The 21,196-nt window shown below is 41.4% G+C and overlaps 1 pseudogene; it reads left to right on the top strand.

Annotated features, from left to right (window-relative positions):
* The first annotated feature begins 15,994 nt into the window (after positions 1-15,994).
* On the top strand, positions 15,995-16,112 carry LOC134946352 (5S ribosomal RNA; annotated as a pseudogene).
* Positions 16,113-21,196: the final 5,084 nt, after the last annotated feature.

Genomic DNA, 21,196 nt, shown 5'->3' with positions numbered 1-21,196 from the left:
GACATCTTCACATTGATATGTGTGGCCATCAGGTATACTTGAGGCTGTCCGAACCTTTGAACAATGTCCCAGAACATTGCCTCGTTTAATTCCCATTCTCCTGCTAGCACTTGTTGTCTGCTGAGGAAGTCTGCTACCAGATTTCTTTTGCCTGGAACATGCAGGGCTGACAAGGACCAAAGGTGGCTTTCCGCTCACTGAAGTATCCTTGACACTTTCACCATTAGTGCTTGACTCTTGATGCCTCCTTGCAGATTCAGATAGGCCACCACCGTTACATTGTCCGAAAACACTTTGAGATGGTTCCCACATAATTGATTCCGGAAAAATATTATCGCATTCCAAACTGCCCTAATTTCTCTGTGATTTGAAGATAGTCTCTTCTCTCTCTGATTCCATTGGCCTTGGCAACTTTGCTGCAGCAGATTTTCTCCCCAACCTACTGCGCTTGCGTCTATTGTTAACACTAGACACTGATGTCCAGCCAAAGACGTGCTTCTTTCTATCAGCTCCGCTTCCAACCACTAATCTAGGGACCGCCTTGTCTCTTGACGCAACCTTATCTGATAGTTTAGAGAATAACCTTTTCAACTGAACCGGAGAATGTCCATCTGTAGTTTCCTCATTCTCCATCTCGCCCAAGGGACTATATCTATGGTGGACGCCATCATTCCTAATAGACTCATCGCTTGATGTAACGTCACTGTGCTGCACCCTCTTACCAGAACTGCCAGCTCCTGTATTTTTCTGCATCTCTCTTCCGACAGACTTATTACATAGCTGCAAGTATCCAGTTGTACTCCCAGAAACTGAATTTTTTGTTCTGGTTCTAACTGGGTCTTCTCCCAGTTTATCAGCCAGCCATGATTCTGAAGAATCTGTAATGTCTTGTCCAATGCCACCATCACCTCTGCTTCCGATCCCTAACATATTAGCAGATCGTCCAGATATGACCAAATTGCCACCTGTTGATTTGTTATGACCGGCAGGAGTGATGTAAGGACTTTCGTGAACACCCTTGGTGATGTCTTTAGACCAAACAGAAGGCAAGTAAACTGAAAATGCTTTCCGAGCCTGCAGAATCTTAGATACTTTCTGTGATAACTGGCTACAGGTACCTGAAAATAAGCATCCTTTAGGTCTATGGACCCCATAAAATCTTTTCTCCTTACCCCTATTAGAATTGACTTTAGGGTTTCCATATAAAATGTTCTTGTTTTTATGAATCTGTTTAGGCGTCTGAGGTCTAGAATAGTTCTGAACTCCCCAGGGTTTTTTTTTTTTTAATTAGGAATATTCTTGAGTAGAATCTGCTTCTTATCTGGAACTTTGGGACAACCTCCACTGCCTTTGCTCTGATCAATTTCTTTAAACTGTCCCTTAGGGCTTCTAATTCTGGAGCCAGATAAGGTGTTTCTGATACCAGAAAATTGTTGTCATCTGGAACTAACGAAAACTCTATTCTGTAACCATTGGCTATGACATCCAACACCCACGTATCTTGAATTGACTCTCTCCAATGACTGCTAAATTCCCGAAGTCTGCCCCCTACTGGAATGGAGTCCAGAACTCCACAATAGTTATTGTCTGCGACCTCTTCTGTAGGACTGACGAAAGGATTGACGATTTGTCCCTGACGAATACCTGCCAATGTAACCATGACCTGGCCTAGATCTCCTGGCCTCTTTAAATTGTTGCCTGGAGTAGGGAACAGGAACTCTATTCCTTCTATCTTGAGGTTATTTTGCTGATTTACCTCCTGATATTTTCTGTATAATGGCTTACAATTTATTGCCAAATAACAATGATCCTTCAGATGGTAAAGACACCAGTCTATTCTTGGAAAGGATATCTGCTGCCCACGGTCTAAGCCACAGAGCTCTCCTTGCCATTATTCCTGCTGCCATAGACTTTGCAGCAAAATTTAGAACATCTAAGGATGCCTCACACAGATATTTTACTCCTTTCATATAAAAAATTTTCAACAGACATTACCTTGACATTTTCTCCTCTAAGTCTGTAGACATTGCTGACCCCAGACTCTTAATGCTCTGGATACTGAAGCAACTGCTACACCTGACTTTAATGACACCGTTCAGGAAATATGTAGCTTTTTTAGGGCACTTTCCATCCGTTTATCCATACCGTCCCTTAGAACTGCACCATCCTCCAACAAAATAGTAGTCTTTGAAACTACCTCAGCAACTGCAGCATCAATTTTAGGTACCATACACCAGTTTAAAACCTGCTCATCCTCAATAGGAAACATACGGTCAGTCTTTTTAATATTACCAAGCCTTTTATCAATATTTTGCCACTCTTAACTGACAATGTCTTTAATGCTTTGTGAACTAGAAACTCCTAGTTTTTTTTTGTTTTTTTTGAACACTCTGCAAACAGTACATCTTCATCACCACATTTTCCTTCAGGCTCTTTATAATTCATAGTCTTATAAATATTCTTTAACAGACTGTCCACCAATTCAAATGTGAATTTCCTATACTCCTCCTGATACTCGTCATCATAACTACAATCATGTGAGACTGAGTCCTCCACTGAATCAATGCTAGTCAAAGACCTAGACCTTTTACTTCCCTGCAACTCAGACAGCTGCTGCTTGGTAACAAACGAGCTCTTCATTCACTCTTACAGATTCTGTATTTGTCTGGACTGATTAGAGTCACTGGCCTTCATTTCTAGTGCAATCTTCACAGAATTTAGTATTCTCCACAGAAGAGAAGATTTTATCACAGGCAGCACACTGAATTTCCTTGTGCTTCTTTTTAGTTTTATACATCCTCTTCTTAGTTGGAGGCACACTATAATACTGGTATCATAACCTATTCTAACACTATATTATATAATATTATATAATATATATATATATGCCCTCTATGAGGACTTACCTCTTTAGGGCAACAGTTGGCTTTGGGGAAGAAGGCTCCTCCATGATATTGCTGCTGGTATGCACAGGAACCTGCCCAGCCATTCAGGGAGACACTGCAGTCTGAATCTCTGTGTGCAGTGCCATTTTTTTTTTTTTAAACTGCTCCTTATCATAGAGCTGCAACACTTGTGCAGAGCTTCCCTCTAATCCTCCAGGGATGCCTGCCACCCAGCACTTCTGCCCGCCAGCCACCACTGTCGAGCGCTCCCTTCCGCCCGCCAGTGCGTCCCTTCCCCTAGCCGCACTTCCACCCACACCACGGAATGGGGAGAACGCAAGCACAGGGGAGTTATGTGCACTATGATGCGGCGATGCAGAGAGGCCTCTATACAAAAGCAGGCTGCGGGCAGACACCTTAAGCTGTTTAGTGGGGACTTACTCATACCGCCCCTAGCACACTTTGCCACTCTTCCCAGGGAGCCACTCTCTTCCAGTATAAAGCAATAACCGCAAACTGGGAATATTAGAGGTAAGCCTAAAAAAATAAAATAAAAACAAAAATAAAACAACAAACACTACTCTGCTCTAATAGGAGACAGGAAAAAAGACTAGGGAGGAGGAAGAGGAGGGTCGCTTTATACCCAGAGTGGGCGGTACTTAGCTGCTGAAAAAAAAAAAAAACTACCTGTCTAATTATAGGAGGATGGATACAATCCCCAGAGTAATGGCTGCCATGAAGGAACGCAGAAGAAAGAAAAGTAAGAGGAGTAACATTATAGTATGACTAAAAAATCCAACAATGAGGTAACAGAAAATTGTATCTACAGAAGATATGAAAGATGAATGTACAATCAATATTACAGTTTTTACAGTTGATACTTATATGTTTTACAAAAAATTGTAATAGTTTTACAGAAAAATTGTTTCAATAAAATTATGTGGTACAGAACACTCTTGTGATATTATTGATGAGACTGGAATGCAAATATAGTCATTTTGATCAATACAATAATTGGTACTTAGTATAGTTGTGTTCTCTACTAATTGTGTAGTCTTATTGGTTGACTTTTATTTGGGTTGGTATCAGTGACTGAACAAAGCCTTCGACTGGTACCTTAACAGTAAACAATAGTTAACTTGATATGTTTCATTATTCAAACAAGACACAACTAAGAGATGTTTAATTAGATGTTGTAGCTTACTTGATTGTATAAATTCCCTCCTATCGAATATTGGGTTAAAATTCTGCCCGAAGGATTCCCCTCAGGAATGGGACGATGTTCAGATAAAGATGTCAGACAAAGGTGGAAATATTGTAATTTGGCCAACCACACTATATCTGAAAGAAGCAGACAATTAAAAGATACCTCCTGTTACAATATTACATTATTCGATCCAACACAGAACTTCCAAACTCAATATACAAGAATTATAAATAAACATCTACAGCTGGGTACCATTACTAAAACGGAATGGGACTATTTGAACACACCCCATCTGAGGACTCCAACATTATACCTACTGCCAAAAATCCATAAAAACTTGACAAATCATCCTGGTAGACCCATAATATCAGGCAATGGAGGATTGGTGGAAAAAGCCAGTTGTTTTTTGGATGTACATTTAAGGGATCATGTCTTAAGCCTCCCCTCTTACATCAAGGATACCACCGATACCCTGCAAAAAATTAATTGCTTACACCTAGAGGAATCCCACCTACTGGTAGGTCTGGATGTTGAATCCTTATATACCTCTATAAAACATGATCTGGGTATAAAAGCTGTAAAATACTTTCTGTCAATGGAAGGAATTGGCAACTTTCAAGACATTTTATTGGAACTACTTCATTTTGTTTTGAACCACAACTATTTCCTATTTAACAATCGTTTCCACATCAAAATCCATGGTACAGTTATGGGGGCAGCGTGTGCGTCCACCTACGCAAACCTACTTTTAGGATGGTGGGAAAGGGAATTTGTTTTTAACGAAAATCAAGAGGACTATACCAACCACATTGTTATATGGATATGCTTTATCGATGACATCTTTTTGATTTGGGATTGTACCCAAGAAAAATTAGATCGATATATCCTCTCTCTCAATACAAATGAAGTACATTTAACATTTACCTATACTAGCAGCAAAACCAGCATTCCCTTTTTGGATCTGCGAATATATCGAGATAATGACAACAATATCGCTACTGAAATCTACAGAAAGGAAACATCTACAAACAGTCTTTTCATTCATCCAGTGGCCACTTTCCACCAACTGTCAGAAATATCCCCAAAGGGGAATTCCTCAGACTGAAACGAAACTGTTCAGATGACTCAACTTTCCAAATCAAAAGCGATGATCTAGCAGCAAGACTAAAGGAAAGGGGATACAGCAACAGACTTGTAAAAAAATCCAAACAGAAGTGCAAAAAGTTCCCAGAGACTCTTTGATCTTCAAAGAGACTAAAGTGAAAGACGGAAAAGGCACTTTAAGATTCATAGGAGACTTTTGCAAAAACTGGAAAGATGCCAGGAAAATCCAACAAACTCACTGGCATATTCTTAAGATGGATGAGGACCTATCTGAACAAATTGGCGACAACATCAATATGAGCTGGCGGAGGGCACCGAATCTTAAAGACAAATTGATAAGGAGTCATTTCACACACCCATCAAAGTCAAGTCTGTCACTGAAGGGTAGCTACCCTTGTGGCAACTGCAAAGCATGCTCACACATCAGGAATATTACCAATCTAACTGACAAATACAATCAGAAGATACAAATGAATGACTATTTTAATTGCAAAACTGAAAATGTGATTTATTGTATCACGTGTCCATGCAATTTACGATACATTGACATGACGTCACGCATGCTTAAAGTACGGGCACTTGAACATACAGGCACAGTACTCAATGCCAGATCTGATTCCACCAGATTCAAGAAGCTCACCACGGTGGCACAACATTTTTTGCAATTCCATGACAACAATACTGAATATCTCATCATTTTCGGCCTCAAACACATCAGGATGGGCCTGAGGGGAGGAGATTTAAACTCAGTACTCCAAAAAAGAGAGTCTGAGTGGATTTTCAAAATGGATACCCTCATTCCAAAGGGCCTAAATGAGTATATCAATTACAGTATTTGCTTACTGCCGTAAAAATAATCATGTGTTAAGACTTTTTCATCCTTAATCAACCAACCCTTAGACTCCCCCCCCCTTTTTTACCCCCCTCTTCCACTTATAAATAAAAAATGTCACACAATTCCCTACATAACAAATCACAATTATTTCTCACACAACCTTCAGCTTATTCTTCAAATTCATGTATTTAAAGTAGTCTCATATTCCCACCACTCAGTCACCACACCACCCATCAGCAATAGAACCAACACTCCTCTTTTTTCTTACCTGCAAGCCATATTCAGTTCCATATACCCACGTTCTAATTCATTTATCACACACTAACATACCACAACCAATACACCCCAATCATTCTTTTACACCATCAATCCCTCTCACCACATACAATATTTAGACACTCACTCTCCCCAATTAACACACCCACACTCACATGTTTTAGTGTTTCAGTGTTTTTATCACCACAATAGTTTGCAGTGCAGTTATCACCATATCACAGTCACCTCAATACAGCCCCGCACACAGTCATGCACACCTATCACATCATACAATCATTCATCAGAAACAACATTTTCAGAACTTCATGTAATATAAATAATGAAAACTACACCAATTCTTTATATTTATAATTTTATATTCACTTTATCTATTTTTATTTATATCTTTATTTTCAATTTTATATTTATTTTTATCTTTAGTTTTTATTTTTATTTTATTTTCATTTTTTTAACATGTATTTAATTATTTTTTCATTCTTATTTATTAATAATTATTACATCAATATATTTTTACTGTCATTACTTTCCTTTAATCTGAGATTTATCCATGAAAATGTACCCTTATGGCTCCATCTAATGATAACGTCTGAACAGTATTACTATATTATTTAACTCTAATTGGATCAGGACTCATGAGCTCTGGCACTTTATATCATGATACATCTGCCCTCATTAAACATGGATCCTGTCTACAGATCTCGGGCTCCAGTAGTTTACTTACATTTACATCTGCCCATAACTAATATGGAGATTCAGCACCTATAAAGCAGGGAAGTGATTGGACAAATATAGTGTCCATCAACACAAGTGTGCTACGATTGGATAGCACATCCCTTTTATAGGACCCACCATAGAGCGTCAGAGAGAGGCTCTCGTGAACAAGCCCCATACTCAGCGGTGAAACGTACATCGAGATTGGACGTCAGTGAGTGACATCAACTCGCACCCGCCCCTTCCGGAAGCGGGCGGCCGCGGGATCACTGAGCTAGGGAACCAGGGACACCTATGAGCAGCTATTTCAGCAACACGAACCCCAGGAGCGGTAACTATACTGGAGGCTCCCACAGTGTCTTGTGAACGGAGTTCGCATCTGTGGCAGTCCACCTACTGTGCACTGTGTTACCAACCGGGGACAAACATTTATTTATACATGCTAATTGCACTGGCCTTCCACTGCTCCCCTTCACTATTGATGAATTAAATTTTTATCAGTGACGTGCACGTCCCTGATTTTTATGCTATGTGATATTCAGGACAGCTATTCATATATATGCCTACACTGCATGGTCAGTATATGGCAATCTATCTTGACAGTTAATAGCTGATTATTTATTTACCTACATATGGTGATTTATCTTGACAGTTAATATTTACCTTTACATGGTGATTTATCTTATCAAACTCAAATGTTTGTGACTTATTGCCAGTCAATAGCTGATTATCTACCTACATATAGTGATTTATTTTGACAGTTAATATCTGATCATTTACCTACATATGGTGATTTTTCTTGACAGTTAACAGCTAATTTCTTGACAGTCGATAGCTGATTATCTACCTGCATATGGTGATTTATCTTGTCAAAGCCAAATGTTTGTGACTTATTGACAGACAATAGCTGGTTATCTACCTATATATAGTGATTTGTCTTGACAGTCAATAGCTGATCATTTACCAACATATAGTCATTTATTTTGACAGTCAATAGCTGATTATTTACCTACATATGGTGCTTTGTTCTGACAGCCAATAGCTGATTATCTACATATGGTGATTTATCGTGTCAAAACCAAATGTTTAGGACTTATCATATCAGTCCAGACTTCCTTGATAGTATCTGTGACTTATTATGTCAGTTCTGAAGACTTATCCTTATATTGAGGGAGCCTTTGAGCTTCACCATTTTTTTTTTTTTTAACATAATTTTTATTGAAGCAATATATGCAATACATACACAAACATTCATTATATGTCAATTCTTTGATAGAAGGGTATTATATGATAACAGAACAAGAAAGAATACAGTTGAGTCCTCATTCAAGAGACATCTCCATTATAAGCAATCAACAGCATCACATCTAACAATTCCCCGAAGATCGTCTGTTTTATTGATCTGAAATTCTACTCAGTCGATTGACCCATATTTGTGCTTTCGAATACGAGAAAAGAAAAGAAAAAAATAAAAGAGAGAAAAAATAATACCCGTGCCGTATCCAGTTTCCCCACCCGCCGGCCCCCAACGCCCTGATTGTCAGTCTATTTAAAGCACAATCGGCGGATCTCCCGCAGCCATTCTAGTTAGAAACCACTCTGTGTTGGACAACGAGTCATGGAGTTGTTTCCTAACCGTCATCGACAAGGTCGTTATATAACTCTCCCAAACCTCAAAAAAACTATGTATCTTAGAGTCTTTTTCCAGCAGGACGCTTATCCACTTCATCCTAAAGAGGTAGAATAGTTTGGCTTTAAATAAAGATAGAGTTGGTGGATTCTTCTCTATCCACACCTGCAGAATGGCTTTTCTAGCCGCTAAACTAACTGCCAGCAGCAGTTTTTTACTGCCCCGAGAGAGGCGTTGATTCGGTGGTAGGACACCAAAGAGCGCCCACTCCGGAGACAAACTCCAATAGTTTATCAGATTGGCCGTCAGATAGTTTCTTATCTGCGTCCAGAACTGTCTGATTAAAGGACATGTCCACAGGCAGTGAAACATATCCGCCTGAGGAGTGCCACATTTCCAACATGTATGTGTGTCGGCAATTCCTATCAAGTGTCGCCTATGGGGCGATAAATAAGTCCTATGTAAAATATTAAGAGACATTTCTTTATATCTAGAAGAGGGAAATAATTTGCAGGTTTAAACATGCGCCGCCAGTAGGTCTGTAAGTTCAACGTCTGGGAGACAATCTCTCCATGACATGACCCCTCCCAGACCCCTCGAGTAGTCCAGGACGTTTCGAAAGTACCCGTACGCAATCGAGATTGCCTTCTTAGCCTTAGGGGTTTGTTTCAGCATTGTATCCAACGGGTTATCCCAATCCCCAGGTGAAAAGCATCTGATAGTGGGTGAAATATAGTGTTGAGCCAAAAGGAAGGCCACAGGATAGGCCAGCAAAGCTGGGTATTTAGTAGTGGCCTTCTGAAACGTGAGCGGCCTCGAGCCCCGTATGTCTACCAAATCACCGATCCTGGATACCCCCCCCCAACCGCCATATGTTAAACGGATACTGTGCCTGACCCTCTTGGAAGTCAGGATTAGCCATGAACGGCAGATGTAACGAATTGTGGGCATTTAAATTTAGTTTATGTCTCATTTCTGTCCATAGTTTTTTAATGTTCCACAATAAGGGGTTCCCCCTCAGCTCCTTGGACACCTCCCGATCATGCAGATGTAAAAAGGTAATGAGATCCCCCCTTGTATAAATTCTCTATCTAAGTCTGTGTTCGTGTATGTGTTGTCATTATGTATCCAGTCATGTAGGTATCGTAGTTGGGCCGCCTGGGAGTACCAGAGGATATTAGTGAAGTTAATTCCCCCATTCCCTGTAGTCTGCTGTAGTTTGATTAACGCTATACGCGGTCTCCCTCCCTGCCAAATGAATTTTCTAAAAAGAAAGTTGAGACGTTGAACGTCTTTAGGTAGAAGTGTATGCGGCATGGCTTGAATGAAGTACATCAGACGGGGGAATGATATCATCTTGATCAAGCTAGCCCTCCCCAAATATGATAAGGACATAGATTTCCAGGTCTCAAGCTCTGTTTCAATTGTTCAGATGGCCGAGGTAAAATTTAGGGCATATAACCGCTCCGGCTTTCTCGGTATTCGAATCCCTAAATAGGTTATGTGATCCGAACTCCATTGTAATGGTAGATTCATCGCCCTCCTTTTCAAAAATGAACCATTCCCCAATCTGAGCGCCACCGATTTTGCCCAGTTAACGTTGAAGCCCGAAACTTGTCCGTAAGCCTGCAGTAAATTAAATATATGGGTCAGTGAAGCCTCCGGGTCGGAGATATATAGCAGAAGATCATCGGCAAAAGCTGTAAGTTTTAGGTTTTTGCGACCAACCTGAATTCCATGAAACTGATCATCATTTAACAGCAAACGATGTAGGGGATCTATGGCCAGATTGAATAGCAGGGGAGATAAGGGGCAACCTTGCCGTGTGCCACGACACATCATCACCGGGTTGCTAATATATCCATTAAGCAAAAGGGAAGTCGAGGGAGAATCATATAGGTAGCGAATAATGTCAATAAAGTCTTGATGGAATAGTCTACGTTCTAGGACCTTGAATAAATGGGGCCAGAGTACTGTATCGAAGGCCTTAGTGGTGTCTAAACTAAGGAGTATATTTCTGGATTGGGGCGCTTGAGCAGAAGCTATGACTGCCGCGATCGCCGCCCTAATTCCCTTAATCAAATGTGTATTACGAACAAAGCCAAGTTGATGGTTAGTTAAAGTGTGGGGGAGAATAGTTTGCAGCCGGTCTGCTAAAATCTTAGTAAATAATTTTATGTCGGTATTTAACAATGTAATGGGCCTATAAGAGGACACCAATTGTGGGTCTTGTGCAGGTTTAGGGATTAAAATAGTGTGTGCTGTTGTGAAGTGGTGGAAGGGGGAGCGATGACGCAAAAGGCTATTAAATACTTCTAGCAGAGTCGGAACTATATGAGGCTGGAGGATTTTATAAAATTCGTTGGAGAGGCCGTCAGGGCCCGGAGACTTGTGCAATTTGAGTTTGGACATTGCCGAGACTAATTCTTCCTCGGTGATATTTCTCACCAGTGAATCCGACTGTGCATTCGTTATTGGTGGTAATACAGTGTCTGGTAGGAGCGTGGTATGGGTAGATTCGTTGAAGGGGAGATCAGAGTATAGGTCAGTAAAGTAAGATTCAAAATGGTCTACTATGGCAGGGGAGTTGGTAAGGAGTTGTCCCGAGGCTCGGTGTTTAACTGCTGTTATGAATTTGCGCGCTGTTCTTTTCCTAGCCATATTTGCCAGTAGTCGACCGGATTTATTGCCCCACCTGTAGTATTTATGGGAAGAAAATGCAACATCGCGTTTTGCTTGTGTTAGTAAGTGGTCGTTTAAGAGCTGTTTGGCCTGTAAGTAAAGCCGCAAAGACTCCTCAGTCTGGAGGGTAAGGTGATGCTGCATTGCATCAGTTAATTCTGAGTGTAAGGTGTTATAAATCGCTAAAAATTTTTTTTTCAATCTATGAACATATTCAATGATTTGACCCCTTAGAACTGCTTTTGCCGCACCCCAAAGAATATTTGGGCGGTCCCAATGTTCCAGGTTATCGTCTAAGTAGTTGGCCCAGTTCGTAATCAAAAATTTCCTAAAATCATCACAGTTATAGAGATAGCTCGGAAATCTCCAAATCCTAGAGCCCCCCCGACTGAAGAGTTCTCTGCAGCGTCAATGTCACAGGAGCATGATCTGATATCAGAATGTTATGTATATCAGCTTTCATGACTCGTGTCACTAGGGAGTCCGCAACCAAGATGGAGTCAATCCTGGACCAGGAGCTATGAACCCTGGAGAAGAAAGTAAATGATCTGTCAGAGGGATTTAGGAGACGCCAAATATCAGTAAGCTGAAGGGAGTTTTTCAACGTTTGGAGATGCGTCCAAGAAGAGGAACCAGAAGTACGCGGGATAGGGCGTTTGTCAATAGTGGGATCGTCAACTGTGTTCCAGTCACCTCCCAGGATAAGTTGAGAATTATCTCGTTGAAGCAGTTGAGAGCTAATTTCTTGGAGAAAATCAGCCGTCTCGCCATTAGGTGCGTATATATTAACCAGTGTGTATTTGTTACCCCAAATTTCTACATCCAAAATTAAATAACGCCCCTCCGGGTCAGCAACCGAATTTAAAACAGTATAGTGTATGTGTTTGCTAAATAGAATCGCCACCCCCCTAGTCTTCCTCGTGTTATCTGCAGAAACACAACTATCCAACCACGGTGCCCGAAGAGCAGAGGAGGCGTCCGCCACCCAGTGGGTCTCTTGGAGAAATATAATTTGAGGTCTAAACCGTTTCAGGTGTGTGGCAACTCGTTTACGTTTTGTCGGGGAGTTAAGGTCGCCCACGTTCCTGGATAAAATTTTGAAGCAAGAATCCGCCGTAGAGGTCCCTACCCTAGGATCTGTCATTGTCTATTAGCCTACACCCACCCGAGGGTGACTTTCCAGCGGGAATATCATGTCACCTTGTCGTCCTCCTCCTTCCCAGCGAGCGGAGAGGAACGATCGAAACCATATAGTACCATTAAGCCCAGGAGCAGATCGGGCGAGGAAGGCACGGCACGGGCAGAACAAAAAAAAACTAAGAAAAAAAAACACACATTGCTTCACATAACATTTTTCAATTTTTCCAAACCAAACTAATAACCATGCAAGTGCTAAACCTTCCGGTAGCACCAGCGAGAAACTTATCAGAAATAAATGCAACATTAAAATTCAAGCTGAGCAGCGCGTGAAGAGACTCAATGTCTCTCTCGTGTGGAAAGTAGACCGACTCTGACACAAATTAATTAATAACATAATGTCTAGTCTTGGTGTGGTGGATTCCCAGGGTTCAACATGTGTGTAACATGTGAGTGTGCGGTGGCGGGATCAACAAAAATCAATGTGCGACCATTGTCATGTATGCGTAATTTAGCGGGGTACATCAGTGCGAATCTAGTAATACTCTCATGGAGTATTTTACAAACATCCGAGAACTCCCTTCTCTTCTGTGCAACAGAGGCCGAGAAATCCTGAAAAATTAAAATACGTTTTCCCTGCGCTACCACTTGCGGGAGTTTGCGATAAGAGCGCAGTACATGTTCCTTCATACGAAAGTCCATGAATTTCGCAATGACGGGCCTGGGTTTCAATTCAGCATCGGGTCGGACAGGACCTATTCTATGCACCCTTTCAATGTGTGATAAGAATGGGGCATCTGTGATTCCCAAAGCCTGGAATATATCAGTCGTTACAAAATCTGACAATTGTCTGTCCTTAACTGCTTCGGGGATGCCCACAAAGCGCAGATTCGATCTTATGTCCCTGTTTTCAAGCTCATCTACTTTTGCCTGTAAGGTGTTAAGAGAGGAATCATGAGTGTCAGTGGAGCGTTGGAGTGTGTGTATCTGATCCTCCCCATCGCTAACTCGTTGTTCTAATGAGGTGATCCGTGATGTGTTATGGTCAATTTTTGCAAGTGTCGAATCAAGTAGTTTCTGTATTTGTTCTAGCCTTTTATCGATTAAAGGAATATTCTCGAGCTTCTTGTCAATTTGGGGCATAAGGAGCCTGGAGAGCTCCTGGGCCATATGCAGTAACGAGGGTTGATCAGAAAGCGTCTCCATCTCCTGAGTCTGGTCACGGGAGTTTCCCGCCTCCGGGGAGGAGGGGGGTTAGGCTTTACCGTCGTGTTTTTGGTCTTACTCATTCTTGTAGTAACTGAGGACTGGGAAGATTTAGCCGCTGGAGTTTTATGGACATATTTGTCCATCCCCCGGTCCGTAGACCGCTAGCTATAATAAGCTAGAGATTCTTATACCAACACACTGCAGTATATGATAATAAAACACCTCACATAAAGGTTTGAGTCAGTAGATATGTCAGAGCTACTCAGCTAGGAAATAACGGCAAAATTTAAGTAAACATCAATTTACACATAGTACAGATAGAGGTAGTGCAGTGACATCTTGTCCTGAAATCTCCGGGTTGGAGCCTAGGTCCGGGCAGAGCAATTATGGGACAAGTATTAGAAGAGATAATATAAATTGTCCTCGTAAAAAGGTTTTATAAAAGGTAGCAGTGGATAAGTGTAACCAGGTGTATAGTAAGAACTAGTTAGCCACCAGATGGCGCTGTGACCTCATAAAAAAAAAAAATCTTTACTTTTTTTGCACAGAAATCTCAGCAGACTCATATATCAGCGTCACCTAAGGCAGCTACCACATTACTATTAATTACAGCAATAAAAGGTAAGCAGACATGGACAGAAGAAAAGTGCAAGGGAAAAAAAAAAAAAAAGTATAGAAATAAACGGGAAGAGTCCAGCAAGCTGTAGAAGGAGGAGTATGAGAGAGGTCCGGGCTCTCACACCTCAATACCAGGGGGGTTTAAGTAAGAAGGGGGGAATGAGCACCATACCACGGAGCTGTATACGGTCCCCGTGCAGAGTTGCAGACTCTGGTAGCAGGACCACGCAGCCAGCGGTTAACAATAGGCAGGAACCCAAACAGTCACCTTTCCGTAGAGTAGTGCCCACTCCTTTAGTAGATGTCTGGAGGTAATTCCCAGCCCTTTCTTCCCTCTGATGGGATCCACTCGAGCCGGCATAGGCAATCCTGGGGTCCAAGCTCCGGCACCAGGATCCGAGGGCCGAAGAGGGGGCGCAGCACCCCGGGTATTGAGGGCAGTATCGACCACCCTCCAGGTGTCATGCAGCTTCTGTTCAGCAGGCGTTGAGAGATGTCTCCCCGGAATCTCTGTCTCCGCTCCTCCGGCGCCCGTCTCTGCAGCCGATCACTCAGATTCACCTCCGGCTACCGCAGCACAAGCTCAATAGCAGAAGGGAGCTAGACCAGCATCTTCCGCCCCAGGGGCCGTCTCCGCCACAGCGCTCCACCGTCGCCAGCCCGCCTTCCGTCTTGTCCGTCGGTCTCGTCTCCAGACCCCGCCGCACAGCCCCGGCAGGAGACGCGGGGGGGCGTCGGGTCAGGCTCACCGATCCAGAGGTCGCCGTCTGCGCAGCGCTGCACCTCAGCCCGCCGCGGGACTTTTCATCAACGTCCAGGGGCAGTCGAACAACCGGGAGCGGGAGCCGCCGGGCCACCAAGATCATACGGAACCTCTTCACCTCAGCAACGCTGGACTAATACCAATGGGCTACAGGTACCAGGGTGTCTCCACATGCGCGGCAAGGGACGGGTATTGCCGGGCCTCCAGTCCTCGCACCAGAACCCACGCCGGCGGTCATATAGGCCGTCTCCTTGAGGGCCAAACTTCGGGGGCACAGAAATACGCTCCTACCCTTGCAGGGTATCATCAGATTCCCTATGCTGTAGGGATTAATTTAATCTGTTTCTCAGGGGAATAGAGGGCAATTAGCAGGGGATGTTAGTGGATTTTCCACCTGCAAGCCGGAGCCTAGCTAAAAAGCAGCCATGCTGGATGGCCCGCCCACCGGAAGCCCATTTTTTGTTTTTGAGCCAGCATTGAGCTCCAATTTTTTTATTAGGGTGTATCAAATCCTACTTTCTCACATAGGTTAATCAGAGGTGTGGATCCTCTCAGGTAGAATTTCAGTACACCAAATTCTTTATACTTCAATTTGATCGACAGTCAAAATGATTCAAATTTGGATATTCGGTATAAATAATCTAACATATGACTGAGATATACGAACACAAATATATCATGTGTTCATAGTACTCAAGTCACTTTCTCACCAGAAAGCAGAAGTGGTATACTTGCCCTCAAATCATCACACACCACCCTCATTCCAACATTCTCTCGTCTGGTTGACAGTTACTCTGGCTGAGGCGATCCACCTCTCCCAGTACATCAATTACTGTCACAACAGAAAGCAGAAGTGTTTACACTCTCTCATTTGGAAAATACACGGTTTGTGTCAAGTACAAAAAACAGAAGTGTTTCTCCCATTCTTGAATTAACTGCCCACGGCAATACTAACCTGAATACGCTCGATACCATCCAATCTCGGAAGCTAAGCAGGTAAGGCCTGGTCAGTACCTCGATGGGAGACCACCTGGGAATACTAGGTGTCGTGGGCAATTTTTCAAGAAACAAACATCCCATACATACTACCATATAATCCATCTTTAGATCCTGTTACTGTCAACAGAGGTCGTCAGTTAAAGATATCACATAGCTACAAACCACTCAGTAGTCAATCAGATTCCTTTTTATTAATAAAGGGATCCACAATACATTCCACAGATTTTCACCTGCAGTTAATTCTGCAACGTGATCAAGTGTTTATATATTTGTTCAAAGACAATAATGTCAGATTTTATTGGGGAATCAATTAAAGGTTAAGTTTTATATCATTGGCATATTCAGAATTTTTCATTCATTTCACTTACTTTACTATTACAAAAGAGTCCTCCCAAAAAGAGTTTTTTTGTCTGTCTTTCTCACTTTAAAAAACAATTAATAAGACTGGGAACAATATGGATATATATAAAAATAAAGATTTAATAGGAATTTAGGAATATACTTACTACTAACCAATAAGAACTAAAGAGGAAGTGATGTAACAATGGAAGGGGTATAAATTATTTATTATTTATTTATTAGCAGTTTCTTATATAGCGCAGCAAATTTACATTGCGCTTTACAATTGGACACAATGATAAAACAAAACTGGGTAATAAACAGTCATAGAGGTAGGAGGGCCCTGCTTGCAAGCTTACAATCTATAGGGAAATAGGCATTGATACACAAGGAAAGGCATTATCTATTGCATATTTGTCCACCGGATTGCAAAGGTTCTAGGTGGGTTGCATGATATCATATCACAGCAATGGTGAACCCTGGTCAGAAAGAAGGGAAAGCGAAAAAAGAGAAAATATGTGGAGGATATGTGCGGATTGTACAGTGGGGATATAATCAGATAGGAAAGCTTATGAAGGTTGAGTGAGCGTTTCTGGAATGCGATAAGCTAGCCTGAAGAGGTGAGTTTTCAGGGAACGTTTGAAGGTTTGGAGACTAGGGAAGAGTCTTATTGTGCGTGGTAGGGCATTCCACAGAGTGGGTGCAGCCAGAAGGAAGTCCTGCAATCGTGCATGGGAGCAAGTAATGAGTGTGGATGAGAGATGTAGATCTTGGGAAGATCGGAGAGGTCGGGTTCGGAGATATTTTGAGATGAGCGAAGAGATGTACATTGGTGTAGTATGGTTAATGGCCTTATGTGTGAGTAAAAGTATTTTATATTGAATACAGTAGAATACAGGTAACCAATGGAGGGACTGACAGAGTGGATCTGCAGATGATGAACGTCTAGCAAGAAAAATTAGCCTCGCAGCTGCATTCAGAATGGATTGTAGTGGTGAGAGTCTCTTTTTGGTAAGACCAGCAAGAAGACTATTGCAATAATCAATGCGGGAAATAATGAGAGCATGGATTAGAGTTTTTGCAGTGTCTTGTGTAAGGTATGGTTGTATTTTGGATATGTTTTTTAGATGCATGTAACATGATCTTGAGACAGATTGAATGTGGGGAGCAAAGGACAGTTCTGAGTCAAGTATGACACCTAGGCAGCGAGCTTGTGGGGTACTATTGGCCGGTGGAAATATAAGTAGCTCTATTTTGGAAATATTAAGTTTGAGGTGGCGAGGCGACATCCAAGATGAAACAGCAGAAAGGCATTCAGTGACCTTGACCAATACAGATGGTGACAAATCTGGGGAGGATAGGTAGATTTGAGTATCTTCTGCATACAGATGATACTCAAATCCAAAAGAGCTGATTAGTTTACCAAGAGATGAGGTATAGATTGAGAAAAGTAGAGGACCTAAGACCGAGCCTTGTGGTACTCCAACTGAAAGAGGTGAATTCAAAGAAGCGAACACTGAAGGAGCGATTAGACAGGTAGGATAGGAACCAAGAGAAGACTTTGTCTTTAAGACCTAGGGATTGTAGTGTTTGTATGAGAAGGAAATGGTCAACATTGTCAAAAGCAGCATAGAGATCTAGAAGAATAAGAAGTGAGTGATGGCCGTTGGAATTTACAGTGACTAGATCATTCACTACTTTAGTCAGTGCTGTCTCTGTGGAGTGCTGGGAACGAAAGCCTGACTGAAGTGGGTCAAATAAATTGTGTGTTTTAAGAAAGTGTGTGAGGCGAGTGTAGGCAAGTCTCACAAGTAGCTTGGAGAGACATGGCAGCTGAGAGATGGGACAGTAGTTTGAGAGAGTGTTAGGGTCAGAATTTTGTTTTTTTTCAGAATGGGAGTAATCAGTGCATGCTTGAACAGTGAAGGAAAGATACCAGTAGAGAGAGATTACAGATGTTAGTTAAGGTTGGGAGGGTATAGGCTCAAGAGGAGAGGTAGTAGAGTAGCAGGCTGAGAAGAGTGTTGACACTTCATCTACACTTGTGGGATCAAATGAGGAGAGAGTGCCAGAGGGTTCAGAAAGATAACTGAGCAGGTCACTGGCTGAGGAAGAGCATACCATTTCATCTTGGATCTCATCAATCTTGTCCTTGAAGTAGGAAGCAAGATCTTGTGCCTTGATAGTGGCTGGTATAAATGGACTGAACTGGGGCATTGACCTCATTGCAGGACTGAGATGTAAGCAGGACAGATCAGAAAAGAGGACTCTATATCAAGGGTAATTAATTTGACTTAATTATTTAATTAATTTTAATGAAAGCCATTTTTTAACTACATTCATTCTAATTTAATCGAATTTCATTTATAGATAAATGAGTTACTTATAACATTCATGGTCACAACATCTAATATGTATTTAACATTCATAGGCTTCAGAAGAGTATTGTGACTCTTTAGGCTTTAGAAGAGTAGTGTGACTCTTTTTGGAATCAACTGGGATTACTGATCCTCAAAATCAGTAAGTAATAAGCCAGTAGGGCTATTTAAATAATTATGGTAGGCTATTTTTTACACTTTATTTTCTATGTATTTTTTTTTGTTATATTCTATGCTAATTAAGCCTATTAACAAATAGGCTCAAGGAAAAAATTCATTCCTGAGGGGAATCCTTCGGGCAGAATTTTAACCCAATATTGGATAGGAGGGAATTTATACCATCTAGTAAGCTACTAAATCTAATTAAACATCTCTTAATAGTCTTGTTTGAATAACGAAACATATCAAGTTAACTACTGTTTACCGTTTCGGTACCAGTCGAAGGCTTTATTCAGTCACTGATACCAACCCGAATAAAAGTCAACCAATAAGACTACACAATTAGTAGAGAACACAACTATACTAAGTAAGTACCAATTATTGTATTGATCAAAATGATTAAATTTGCATTCCAGTCTAATCAATAATATCACAAAAAGAGTGTTCTGTACCACATCATTTTATTGAAACTATTTTTCTGTAAAACTATTACAATTTTTTGTAAAACATATAAGTATCAACTGTAAAACATTTAATATTGATTGTACATTCATCTTTCATATCTTCTGTAGATAAGATTTTCTATTACCTCATTGTTGGATTTTTCAATCATACTGTAACGTTACTCCTCTTACTTTTCTTGCTGTTAAAAGAAGCAAGAATAGTGAACTTATTCAAGTCCACATATATTTTGAATGCTGTAATACATTATGTATTGTGAAGTTCATGTCTAAAATTAAGTTAGTCAATATGATTGGAGTGAACTCTATATACCAAGCAGAATTTGTGAACCAACTGTACACCGTATCCTCAGGATTGTTCTTAAATTAAGAAATATGCTAAAATGTTTTGTTTGTCTATTTTATATTGCTCTTGTATATATTTTTACACTGTTCTGTTATATATGTTGCATTTATTGAGACAACCCCTTTTTATGTTTTAGTCTTACAGTGGGGCAAAAAAGTATTTGGACAGCCACCGATTGTGATAGTTGACCCACTTGAGAGAGGTCTGTAATTTCCATCATAGGTACACTTCAACTGTGAGAGACAGAATCTGAAAAAAAAAAACAGGAAATCACATTGTATGATTTTTAAACAATTTATTTGTATATTTTTGTGGAAAATATTTGGACAATCAAGAAGTTTAACTCAATACTTTGTACTATAACCTTGGTTGGCAATTACAGAGGTCAAACGTTTCCTGTAGTTCTTGACCAGGTTTGCACACACTGTAGCAGGTATTTTGGCCCACTCTTCCATGCAGACCTTCTCTAGATCTGTCATGTTTTGGGACTGTCGCCGGGCAACACGGACTTTCAACTCCCTCCACAGATTTTCTATTGGGTTGAGGTCTGGAGACTGGCTAGGCCACTCCAGGACCTTGAAATGCTTCTTACGGAGCCACTCCTTAGTTGCCTGGGTGGTGTGTTTGGGGTCATTGTCATGCTCGAAGACCCAGCCACGTTCCATCTTCAATGCTCTTACTGAGGGAAGGAGGTTTTGCCCAAAAATCTCACGATACATGGCTCCATTCATCCTCTCCTTAATACGGATCAGTCGTCCTGTCCCCTTTGCAGAAAAGCAGCACCAAAGCATGATGTTTCCACTCTCATGCTTCACAGTGGGTATGGTGTTCTTGGGATGCCAATCATTATTCTTCTCCCTCCAAACACAGCGAGTGGAGTTTATACCAAAAGGTTCGATTTTGCTCTCATCTGACCCCATTACATTCTCCCAATCCTCCTCTGGATCATACAGATGGTCACTGTCAAACTTTAGACAGGCCTGGACATGTGCTGGCTTAAGCAGGGGGACCTTTAGGGCCTGCAGGATTTCAATCCATGATGACGTAGTGCGTTACTAATGGTAACCTTTGTGACTGTGGTCCCAGCTCTTTTGAAGTCATTGACCAGGTCCCCCCGTGTAGTTCTGGGCTGATTCCTCACCGTTCTCAAGATCATTGATACTACACGAGGTGAGATCTTGCATTTAGCCCCAGGTCGAGGGAGATTGTCACTGATCTTGTATTTCTTCCATTTTTTAATAATTGCGCCAACAGTTGATCTCTTCTCACCAAGCTGCTTGCCTAATGTCGAGTAGCTCATCCCAGCCTTGTGCAGCTCTACAATTTTGTCCCTGGTGTCCTTAGACAGCTCTCTGGTCTTAAAAATATGAATACACTTGCGCTCGCACTATTAGTGTATTTGTTTCGGCAGCACTCAACAGGGGAAGCTAACCCTCTAATAAACTTCAGATTAAATA

This window comes from Pseudophryne corroboree, chromosome 7 (assembly GCF_028390025.1).
Source record: "Pseudophryne corroboree isolate aPseCor3 chromosome 7, aPseCor3.hap2, whole genome shotgun sequence".
In the NCBI taxonomy this organism is placed as follows: Eukaryota; Metazoa; Chordata; class Amphibia; order Anura; family Myobatrachidae; genus Pseudophryne; species Pseudophryne corroboree.
The sequence above is the reverse complement of the archived record's forward strand: the minus strand, read 5'-3'. Positions and strand labels throughout refer to the sequence as shown.